This window comes from Antechinus flavipes, chromosome 2 (genome assembly GCF_016432865.1).
Source record: "Antechinus flavipes isolate AdamAnt ecotype Samford, QLD, Australia chromosome 2, AdamAnt_v2, whole genome shotgun sequence".
NCBI classification, from domain to species: domain Eukaryota; kingdom Metazoa; phylum Chordata; class Mammalia; order Dasyuromorphia; family Dasyuridae; genus Antechinus; species Antechinus flavipes.
Window position 1 is genome coordinate 363,952,839 of NC_067399.1, and position 12,581 is coordinate 363,965,419.

At 36.5% G+C, this 12,581-nt stretch overlaps 1 long non-coding RNA gene across 1 annotated transcript in view; it reads left to right on the plus strand.

The window, feature by feature from the left end:
- Positions 1-5,322, plus strand: part of LOC127549832 (uncharacterized) — a 129,226-nt gene extending 123,904 nt beyond the window's left edge. The window contains exon 4 of the long non-coding RNA XR_007950735.1: positions 3,556-5,322. This is a non-coding gene — a long non-coding RNA (uncharacterized LOC127549832). The remainder of the gene's footprint in view (positions 1-3,555) is intronic.
- The last annotated feature ends 7,259 nt before the right edge of the window (positions 5,323-12,581 follow it).

Below are 12,581 nucleotides of genomic sequence, written 5' to 3' on the forward strand. Positions count from 1 at the left end.
CCAATTGGTCTGGGAATCACTTTGGTCTGGGAAACAATCACTATCCTTATTGATTTGAAAATTAGTCCCTCAGTCGCTCCCTAACCCCAAGCCATAGAAGGCTAAATAAAATCAAGACTGTATCCCAACCTTTGCTAATTTCCTAACCAGGAACTAGCCCACTGAGACTTCTCAGTGAAAACAAAGCTCCTTATTTGGAGAGTGGGACTGCAAATTCTTTTGCAAAACCTGTGAAACCGACCTAGGGACCTCCATCACTGTTAGAGTATCCTCACCCCTCAACAGTACCTTTGTCACTTTTCTCTAGATAGATTTTCTTTCCATTGTCATAACTAAAATGTCTTTGGAAATTTGAATGTGGTCTGCAGAGGGAAACAAACAGGAGCATTGATCTAGTCTTTGACACAATGCATTACTTTTTTTCACTGCCATGCAATATTATTGACTGGAACTCAGAGTTCACTAAAATAGGCATTTGTTTTTCTCACATAATGAGTGTGTGTGTGTGTGTGTGTGTGTGTGTGTGTGTGTGTGTGTGTGTGTTTATGTGCTTTGTTACATATTTCCTGTTCTTTATTTGTAATTAATTTTTTAAATCAAATATAGAATTTTAGTTTTACTTCTAAGTTTCACTTTGTTAAATTTAATCTTATATTTACATTTACATTTAACTTTTGGCTTCAATTTTCTTGCCTAACATTATTTCTAAACTATATGTTATCTTGTTATGCCACAGTTCTCTTTTATTCTGACTCATTTTCCCTAATTATCCTGACCCAGTCCTGCCTTGGTTTCCCTAAGTGTTCTGCTTCAGTTTATAATTGTCTGCTCAGTCTTGTGAAACCACTCCTCCCTCTTAATCAGAATATTTGATAAGGATAAAAGATCTTATGTTTTAGACTATCAGAATGCCTCTCCCCATCCCAAGCTATTAGAATATCAAATACTGTCTTATCAAGATGCCTCCCCCCATCTCCAGTGGTTCACTCCACCATGTCAGAGTCCCATTCCTGCTCTCAGCATCCTGACTCCTGCCTCAGTCTATCCTACCCTCCCCCCCCCCACCAGTCTGAGCCATGTGGATATATGTCATTGAGAATTCACATTGTTTGTTGGATTCTTGGAGACGATAGTCTCATTCAGTCCTGGGACCAAACCATGGATCCATGTGATCCCATTAAATCTCTCCCTTTTAAATAAAATATTAAATACTCTTTAATCTCTATCTTGCCTCAGTTTCTCCAGCATTACATTTTGGAGGCTTTCCACAGAGATATTAGAAAATGAGAGCAGGATTAGAGAACAGAGACATTTGGGTCTCTGCCTTCGACCTCAGGGCACCTGGGGATGTGGTTCTTTGCTTGTAGAGGCCTGCCCTCTGGATTTTTTTCTAGAACCTCTGGGAAAGAGCCACAACTGTGCCTGACAGTGGATACCTCTATTTGGCCAAGGGAGAATCTAGTCTGAAACTCCTGCAGGGTAAATTTTCTGTCTGGTCTGATTGCTAGCAAATCTGGTCCCAGAAAAAGTTGGGCTGACAAGCCATACAACTCTGGGAAATGCCTATAGGACACTACATAGCATTATCTGGTTCTGAGCACCTTTTGATACTATCTGGTTCTGAAGTACCCTTTAGGTACCTGAGTACCTTTTGGTACTACCTAGTTTTAATCTGGGTATTCTCTGTGAAGGCAGACTGGTAGGGAAGACGCTCAAGCTGACAACTTCCCTCAGGGCTATTCTTTCCAGATAGTCCCTGGTCTCTGTGTTAAATGTTTTTAACTACCAATCAATGTCTATGTGCTCTTTGTGACTTGTTATTTCAGTGTTGCAACTGTACTTAGTATAAAATTGCTTGTAATTTTAAACTTTTAAAAACTGTCACTTGGGTAGTTTAAATTCAGGCATGTCTTGGGTCAAGCTAGTCCAGATAAGGCCTCTGGAGAACAAAAGGAGTTTATGCTAATTGCTTTGAACTCAGGCTGGAGAAATATTTGATTAGTAATTTTAGGATGATTCTGAAATTGTGGGAAATAATTTTACTATTGCCTCTGCATGCCAGATTTGTTCTGAGTATTCTTTTGGGCAGTTTTAAAATTGTGGGAAATAATTTTACCGATGCCTCTGCTGGCTAGATTTGGTTATCTTTGGATGTAAGATCTTAAGAAGTTCTGTTAACTTGCATGAAAGGGGTCACCTGCCTCTAATTGGGTAAAGAAGGGCCTGACTTTTCTAAAGACTCTAACTCTGGCCTAAGTTGGAGCTTAGGAAAAGTTCATTGGGAAGGGCAAGCCCACGTGGAATTCCCCCCTCCCCCACCCTCACCCCCCACTAAGTGTGTTCTAACTTCTTTCTGTAGAGGCTTGGCTTTGGCAAAAGATTTCAAGAGATAGGCCTGCTTTTAAGTTAATTGATCTATAATTTGGTTGGCCTGTTTCTAAACGTTTAAAGGATATTTTTAAGAATCTTTCAGATTCTTTTCTGTAGAGTTGGGTATTCTGTATAAGTTTAATTGATTGTATCCTGAGGTTATGCCCATCATTTAAAAGGGCTTCTGAAAATAATAGTTTTTCCTTGTCCTTTTGAAAATGTTTCTGTTAAATATGAAAGATAACTTGTGAAGTTACCAAAACAAATTTATTACTGTTATCAGTATGAAGTTATGGTATTTCTAAAAGTTTAATAGCTTAAAGAACCTCTTAAATTCTTTTATATGGTATTAGGATATTCTGTATAAGATATTCTAAGTTTTAATTGAGTGTATTGAGTCATCCTGAGGTCATTTAAAGAGCCTCTGAAAATGATATTTTTGTCCTTTTGAAAATGTTTATGTTATGGACAATGTCTAATTTGGGATATTTATCTATGTATTGGGTATTTTTAAAAGCAAACTGATTTGTATGTATAATGTTCACTTATGGAAACATCTACTTAGATATGAAAGAAGTGAACTTACTGAGACAGATTCTTACTGTTATGAATATAAGGTTATGGTAAATATCTGTTTAGGATTTAGCTGAAACTTCAGCTAATGGAATTTGTTATTGGAAGTAAAATTCTTTGGGCTTATAGTTACTGCTATTTGGGAGTTTTAAAGCTCCGCCCTCTGACAGTTAGTGGGACAATTAACTGGAGTAAAAATGAATTAAAGCTATTTTATCCTGTTTAAGTTAAGTTTTAACTGCTTATGTTATGGTTGTGTCCTTGCATTTTTTCCTCCTGTAACTAATTTCTATTATCAGAGCAATGGTCAATAGAAACTGTTAAAGCAATTCAATTATGTCATCATACCTTGCTATTTCCAATCTGGTTACTTATTATCATTATATCCTAAATACTTGGGCAAATAAGTATTTAGTCTGATCATCTATCTGCTACTGGGTATTGTGTCTGGATATTCAGATTTTTTTTAAGGTTTGTAACTAATGAAAGGTCAAAAGCCTAAACTGCAGTTTTATCTATTGGGAAGCTACTGGCCAATTCATACTGGCCTGTTCACATTTTGTATCAGTCTGTTCTAACCTTTACTTGTTAGATTTGTGTTTTTTGTTCTAGATTTTGGTCAAATTACAGGTATTGACTTGCTTCTGAGACATGGATCAGCCCATCTGAAGCTTTGGTAGCAGGCAGCTCGGCCACCCCCATTCCTCCCTGGACTGAGCATCTGGGATCATCCTCAAAAATTTGAGAGACACTGCTCCTGATGTGGATTGGACTGATATAGGGGAGTGGGAAAGTGGTTGAATTATTGCTAAAATTTTAACTGTATTACTGTGTTTAAGATTTGTTAAAAGTATTTAAATATTGCTGTATGTTTGAGGGATTTTTAGGAAACTTACTGTACTAGTCTATTATATATAGCAATTTTGATTCACTCTTTGGTTTTATATGTGCAATGGTCATTTGATAATTCCTTTTCTTGAGAAAAAAAGATAGGAAGAAACTGGAAGAAATTGGGGAAACTGATGTATTTTTCTTAGGCACTTCTGCCCCACCCCCTATCTCATTAATTCTGATTGAGTTGGAAATTATTTAATTGGTCCTTTTCCTTTTTACTCCTTGCTTAAAATTTCCTGGACTATGATTTGCTGGTTATGTTTTAACTTTGAAATCCCTTATTCTGCTGGAATTGCCCTGGCAGACTCAGTTTTGGGGATTATTTTTTTTTAGAAACAACCAGAAATCAGACACCTGTCTGGGGACTGGCAATCTCTCTGATTTCTTTATCCACTTCTGTTACCCTAGTTTCTTAATTAGTAGTTCAGCATTGTGATATCAGGCCTCTGATAGTTAGGGGTTGCCTGCCTTGGTCTAACTGTGCATAATCTTTTCAGAAATCTGTTTCCTAGTAGCAGCTCCTGTTCTGTCAGAGGGGACAGGTGGAGCTACTCCAAGCCCCACTTTTTCCCCTTTTGGAGTCCCTGACAGACTTGGGGTGCCCTCTTAGGATGGGCAACAGGACTGTCTTGAGCACTGTTATTCCCTATATAAGCAGAGGCTGAGTTAAATGCACAAATGACCACAGACCTAACTCACAGTGAACTGTCCATCTCAAACTGGATTCTCTGGCTGAGATGCTCCCCAACTACAGAGAACCTGCTATTTCTGCAACAGGGAGGCCTGTGTACTTCCTTAAATAAGAAATGCTGTTTTATGCTAATAACCCTGGAGTTATCAAGGAGAGATTTGTCCTTGCCATTTGTCTTTGCATTTTTCTCATTTTATTTTGGTTTATTTGCTTTACATAGGATTGGTCAAAATTATGATGCTAAGACCTTCTAGAGGAAGGTAATTCAATGATTTGAATATTCAGAAGAGAGAATGTGTGGAATGTTATGCCACAGTTCTCTTTTAATTTTCTAATTATCCTGACCCAGTCCTGCCTCGGTTTCCCTAAGTATTCTGCTTCAGTTTATAATTTTCTGTTCAGTCCTGTGAAACTACCCGTCTCTTAATCAGAATATTTCATAAGGATAAAAGATCTTATGTTTTAGAATATCAGAATGCCTTTCCCCATCCCAAGCTATTAGAATATCAGATACTGTTATCTCCTGGGTGCCTCCTCCCATCTCTGATGGCTCATCCCACCCTGTCAGAGTCCCATTCTTGCTCTCAGCACCCTGATTCTGCCCCTGCCTCAGTCTACTCCTCTGAGTCTGAGCCGTGTGTGTGTGTGTATGTATGTATATATGTCATTGAGAACTCACATTGTTTGTTGGATTCTTGGAGACAATAGTCTCATTCAGCCCTGGGACCAAACCATGGATCCATTTGGTCCCAGTAAATCTCTCCTTTTCAAATAAAATATTAAATACTCTCTAATCTCTATCTTGCCTCAGTTTCTCCGGCATTACAATCTACATCCCATCCAGGACTTCCTTGAAATCATACAAGTTGAATAAAACAAGGATATGCCCATTGAACTATTTATTGCTGACCTTGTTTTCACATCCAGAACTTCATTCAGGTCTGAATCTGATGTAAATTGTGTCATCATTTGGTTTCCTGACCTCATCAAATTTAATGAAATAATACATATAAAATGTTTTTCAAACTTTTATTAAATGCTATATGAATGCTATTATAATGATGTGAAAACATCTTGTTTTCTGGGCACAGGATGATAATATAGATAACAATATTACTAGATTTTATGAGGCCAGGGAACCAAATGATGAGGTGTGAGAATTGGGGTGGGAGATCCTCTCTGGTTGGAGCAGCAGGTCCTATGTGAAAGGATTCGCAAACCCGGGGCAAAAAAGAATGTTATTTCCCCTAAGAAGACAGAAAGAAGTCTGTAAAAGGCTGTTAGGAAATCAGCCTTCTTAGTGATCAGGGAATAAGCAAAGGTGTGTTACACTGAGAAGAAGATAATCTTCACTAGTGGGCATAGTCCTATTTAGGATGTCTGCAAAGATTAGGGGTTCAGAGTTGTCTTTTATTAGCCTGAGGCTTGGGGCTTCAATTCAATTCAAAAACTGAATGAGATCGCTTAACTGGGAACTGACAATGCCCCAGGCCTAGATTTCCAGTTGAAAAAAGATGACTTATCTTGGGTGTTTCCTTGTGAACAGAAGGATATACTTCCTCCCAAGAGGCCGGGAGAGCTTGAGACCCAGGAACTCCCCACCAAAAGGAGGACAAAGTTTCAGGGCCTCCCAAAAGTCAAAGGGGACACAATTTACATCAAATTCTCTACAAATCCTAGTGAATTAGGAGCTATGGCTGTTACTGAAGGTTATTAAAGTTAAGTGACTTAACCATATTGACCATGGGCCCACATGTAGTAATTATTAGAGGTAAGATTTGAACATAAATTTGAGTGTTTTCTCTATTATATGAGATGCCTTATTCTAAGCCAGGCATACTGTGCCTGCTATTTCTCCTGATCAAATACCTCTATTGATGCCAATCAGCAAACATTTATTATTTACTATGTGCAAGGCACTGGGGATACAAAGCCAAAGCCAAAAGTAAAACTAATCCTTGATTCTAAAGAATTTTATTATTCTCTGCTGGAGAGAGAGAGGGAGGGAGAGAGAGAGAGAGAGAGAGAGAGAGAGAGAGAGAGAGAGAGAGAGAGAGAGAGAGAGAGAGAGAGAGAGAGAGAGAAAGAAACACAAAGCAATTCGAAGATGGTCAATATTAACAACTAGGTAGAGGGGGCATGCAGCAAAGCCTCAAGAAGTAATCCAGGCAGATTTCTCATTCAGAGTGGCACCTGATTTGAGATATTAATGAAATTAGAATCTGAGAGACATAAAAAAAGTAGAGAGTTCATTTCAGTCAAGGAAGACAGGTAATGTGTGAAGTAATGAAATGGGAGTTGCAATGCTGAGGTTTGTTTTTTATTTTTATTTTTTAAACAACTACTAGGCCATTTTACTGGAACATAAAGTATTGAAAGGGATTAATATAAAACTGGTAAAATAATTTGGAATCAGATTACAGAGAGCTTTAAATGGCAGCCTAAGAAGTTTCTATTTTATTCTAAAAGAAGTTGCCACCTACTAAATATTTTGTGAATAGTGAAGACTACAATCAGACCTGGATCATGGAGAGTAATACAGACTGGAGGAGGGAGAGATTAGAAACTAGTATACTACTTGCAGTCTCTCCAATTAAATGGGTGAAATCTTGTCTGAAGCTAATAATTGTGTGAGTGCAGAGGAAGAAACAAATAATAAAGAGGGGTGATGTGGAAGAGAGAGAAATCAGAGATAATTTTAAGTCTGGGTTATATGGTTATGAGATTGGGGTAACTGGAATACAGAAATCTGAAGGAATGGTGGGTCTGTGGATGAAGAGTGCAATATGTTACATTTTCAACATTTTGAGAGTGACTGCTGATCATAATACTTGTATAGTAATCACAGGGATTTTTTGAGGGAATGAATTTTTGAATCCTGAAGGGCTATAGAAATGTTGTTGCTGTTTTATAATACTTATTCTTTTGTTCCAAAACTGAGCTGAATATGTATTTGATTTTGTTTATTTGACCTTGAATGACATATTTTTAGAGAGGCACAGTAGCTACAGCATTGGCCCTGGAGTTAAGAATATTTGAGCTCAAGTCTGAGTTCTGATTAATACTTCTATGTTGAACCCAGCAAGTCATCATTTATCATTTGTACATTCAGTGAGATAGTAAATATTTTTAAGCACCTTCTGAGTATATGGGATTCAAAAAAGGCAATAGCAAATCCCTGTAATCATGGAGCTTACAGTCTAATGAAAGAGACACATACAAATAACCACATATAAACACTTACAAGATAAATTGAGGATAATAAAAAGAAGTAATGTCTTAGAGTTAGGGGGAAACTTGAAAGTATCACTGTAGAAAGCAAATATTTAGACTGCCTGGAATATAGTATGTGCTCAAGAAATATTTTTTGACTAACTTTCAGTGATCTCAGGCAACCAATCTGAATTGTGTGTGGAAGGTTCTCCTGAGACCTCCCTATACCATTGAATTCATTGCAAAGATTTGAACTGATACTGAGTTTTAAGAGTTAGAATAGGAAACATTTACAGGAGCTCCACTCGGCAACTATAGTCCCCCACATTGAGAATAATCCCTGCACTATACTAAATAAACAGAACAATCCCTGAATTAAGTCTCATCTACTTTTTCCTCAGGTTAACACAGTCACTAATAGACATATAACTTTCCATCACTTGGTGGGGCTTGTGGCAGTATCTCCTCCTATGAAGGGCAGACATGATTGGGAAAAGAGATTCCATGCTATGTAAGGAAAAGGGACCCCTCTTTTTATGAATAGTTGGAAGGACAAGAGCACAAGTATAGAAAGAGGAATATATGCATATAAATAGGAGGGAAAGCATTAACCAGAGTATATTTTGAATGCTTGTTTCCAGGGAAAGTATATTGTTTTAGTTCCTGTCTGTTTTCCCGTGTGTAAACTCTGAGCTCAGTAGTACTCATTGAAAAAAAAAGAAAAAATAGCTTGTCAAAACAAATGTCCAGATCCCTGTTATTAAAATTCTGCAGAATTGAGTCTATTTTATTTGGTGCAGGAATGCAGACTTTTCATTCATCCTCTAAGTCCTCCAAGATCAAAGCATTAGAGTCATCTTTGTTTGATTTTTCCTTTTGTCTCATTCCTCATATTTAATAAGTTGCCAAACACTATTAATTCTAGTTTTAAAATATCACCCCCATTCTCATATTGCTACAATTCTGGTTCAGTTACTCATGAATTACTACAATAATTTCTAAGTAAGTTTTTTAATTTCAATCTTTTCTCTCTACTAACCTTCACACAGTTAGTAAACTTTTATTAATCATATTATATGCCAGACATTGTGCTGAAAAGAGGAAATATCACGAAAGACAAAAGACAGTCAGTATTTGGACTCAAGGAGATGACAATAATATGGAACAAACTGTGTACAAATAGGATAGAAAATCTCAACCTAAGATTAAGGAAGACTGAGGAAGACTTCTTATAGAAGGAAAACCATTAACCGAGACTTGAGGGAAGCAAGAGAATTAAAGACGCAGAAATGACTGGGCTTATATCCCAAAGAAATCTTAAAGAAAGGAAAGGGACCCACACGTGCAAAAATGTTTGTGGCAGCTCTTTTTGTAGTGGCTAGGTGGAAACTGAGTGGATGCCCATCGATTGGAGATTGGTTATAGAATATTTTTGTTCTGTAAGAAAAAAAACATTCAGCTGGATGATTTCAGAGAGGCCTGGAGAACTGATGCTAAGTGAAATGAGCAAAACTAGGAGATCATTATATATGGCAACAACAAGATTACATAAAGATCAATTCTGATGGACATGGCTCTCTTCAACAATAAGATGATTCAGACCAGTTCCAATTGTTTAATGATGAAGAGAGCCATCTATACTCAGAGAAAGAACTATGGGAAATGAGTTTGGTTCACAACATAACATTTTCACTTTTTGTTATTGTTTGCCTGCATTTTACTTTGCTTCTCTTTTTTATTTTCTGGTTTGATTTGATTTGATAATTGTAGCAAGATAATTGTATTGGATTTAACATGTTATTTCTAACATGTTTAACATTTATTGGACTACTTGCCATCTAGGGGAGAGGGTGGGGGAAGCGGTGGAAAATTGGAACACAAGGTTTTGCAAGGGTTAATGTTGAATAATTGTCCACATGTATTGTTTTTTATTTTTATTTTTATTTATTTTTGCTGAGACAATTGGGATTAAGTGACTTGCCCCAGGTCACACAGCTAGGAAGTGCTAAGTATTTAAGGCCAGATTTAAACTTGGGTCCTCCTGAATTCAGGGGTGGTGCTCTATCCACTCATGCACATGTTTTGAAGAATAAAAAAGCTTTAATAAAGGAAAAAAATTAAAAATTAAAAAAATTAAATTAAAAAAAGGATGCACAGAAGAAAAGGGGTAGTGTTCCAATATGAAGGCAAAGAGTACTAGGCTTGGAGATGTATCAGTGAAAATAGACTCAGGAGGAATGTCATTTTGGAGAAAAAAGAAAGATTCCAGTGCTATTGGATTGAAGAATACATGAGAGGAAGTAGGTGTGAGAATAATAAAAATGTAATAGGAGACTATGTGATAAAAGGACTTTAAAAGATTTAAGCAGATTTTATATTTGATTCTACAGAAAAACTACTGGGGTGGCTCAATAGGGAATCACTGGTATTGATTGAATGAATATATGTCATATTCAAAGTTGCAGTTTAGGAAGATTAATTTTGTAGTTGAGTGGAGGATGGACTAGAGTACAGAGAGATTTGAGTCAGAGAATCCAATTAGCTGGCTATTATAGTATTCTAGACATGCATTGATTTTATCCTGAACTATACTGTCAGAGGAGAGATAAGAGATTATACAAGTGACATTTGAAGCTTCCACAGGAGAGTTAAGATGGAGAATTCAAGATGAAAGAGCGCAGAAAACACTACAGATGGGCTCTCCTAGTATTCCCCTCCAAATAACTTTAAAATAATGCCTCAGATCAAACTTCATGGCAACAGAGCTAACAAGAAGTCATAATGAGACATTTTTCAAATCCAAGACAATATTAAAAGTCAGAAAGAAGTGATAGGTGACACAAGAATAAGAACTACCTTAGAATGTATGTGGCCATATCAACAACACCAGCTTTAGGAGTTCTCAGTTTACATGTTAAAGGGATTGGGCAACTGGTCAAAAACTGATAATAAGAAACGTGCTTTCTAGCAGTGGACCTAGGACCAGATTCTCCTTATGAAATCCCATATCCACTTCTATGTCACAGTACAAGAGCAGACACAATTAAGTGCTTTAAAGAAACCCTGAGAATCAGTATTACTTTCAGCCAGAACTTTGGAGCAGTGTCCCTTATTATCCAAAGGGAGCAGGGCCTCTTAGGAAGGGTAGTGCATATATTTCCAAGGCCCAGTGACTATACTTCTCCCCGGGTTGGGTCATACTTAGAAGCACAGAAAGCTTTCAAACTGCCAGAACTAGATCCTAAAACAGTAATGGGAAAAGTTGGACCCTCCATTCCTTGCTCTAGGATGGTAAAAGACCATTTTAATATAAAGTTCAAAGTTAAGAAATAGATGAAAAAATTAGCAAATAATAAAAGAACCTGACCATAAAATATACTACAGAGAAAGAGGATCAAGAATTCAGCAAACAACAAATCCAAAGACCCCAGCTTTTGGGATAAGGACTCACTATTTGACAAAAACTGATGGAAAAATTGAAAATTAGTATGACAGAAACTAGGCATTGACCCATACCTAACACCATATACCAAGATAAAATCAAAATGGGTTCATGATTTAGACATAAAGAGTGAGTGATATTATAATCCAATTAGAAAAACATAGTATAGTTTACCTCTCAGATCTGTGGAAAAGGAAGGAATTTGTGACTAAAGAAGAAATGGAACTCATAATTGAACACCAAATAGATCATTTTGATTATATTAAGCTAAAAAGTTTTTGTACAAACAAAACTAATGCAGACAAAATTAGAAGGAAAGTAATAAATTAGGAAGCATTTTTACATTTAAGAGTTCTGATAAAGGTGTTATTTCTAAAATATAAAGAGAATTGACTCAAATTTATTAGAATTCAAGCCATTCTCCAATGGATAAATGGTCAGAAGATGTTGAAACTATTTCTAGTCATATAAAAAGATGCTGTAAATCACTATTGATCAGAGAAATTCAAATTAAGACAAATCTGAGATATCACTACACAACTTCAGATTGGCTAAATTGACAGGAAAAGATAATGATGAATGTTGGAGGGGATGTGGGAAAACTGGGACACTGATACATTGTTGGTGGAAATATGAACAAATCTAGCCATTCTGAAGAGCACTTGGAACTATGCTCAAAAAATTATCAAATTGTGCATACCCTTTAATCTAGCAATATTTCTACAGGGATTATATCCCAAAGAGATCTTAAAGGAAGGAAAGAGACCCACACATGCAAAAATGTTTGTGGCAGCCCTTTTTGTAGTGGCAAGAAACTAGAAACTGAGTGGATGTCCATAAGTTGGAGAATGATTGAATAAGTTATGATAGATAAATGTTATGGAATATTATTGTTCTATAAGAAATGATCAGGAGAATGATTTTAGAGAGGCCTGGAGAGACTTAGATGAATTGATGCTAATTGAAATGAGCAGAATCAGAAGATCATTGTACATGGCAACAATAATATAATGTGATGATCAATTCTGATAGATGTGGCTCTTTCCAATAATGATGTGATTGAGGCTAGTTTCAATGATCTCAAGATGACGAGAGCCACCTACACCCAGAGCGAGGACTGTGAGAACTGAGTGTGGATCATAACATAACATTCTCACTCTTTTTGTTGCTATACATTTACATTTTATTTTCTTATTCATTTTCTTTCCTTTTTGATCTTATCTTTCTTGTGCAATAAAATAATTGTACAAATGTTTACATATATTGGATTTAACATATATTTTAACATGTATAACGTATATTTAATTAACTTGCCATCTAGGATAGGGGGTGGAGGGAAGGAGGGGAAAATTTGGAACACAAGACTATACAAGGATCAGAAAAATTATCCATACATAT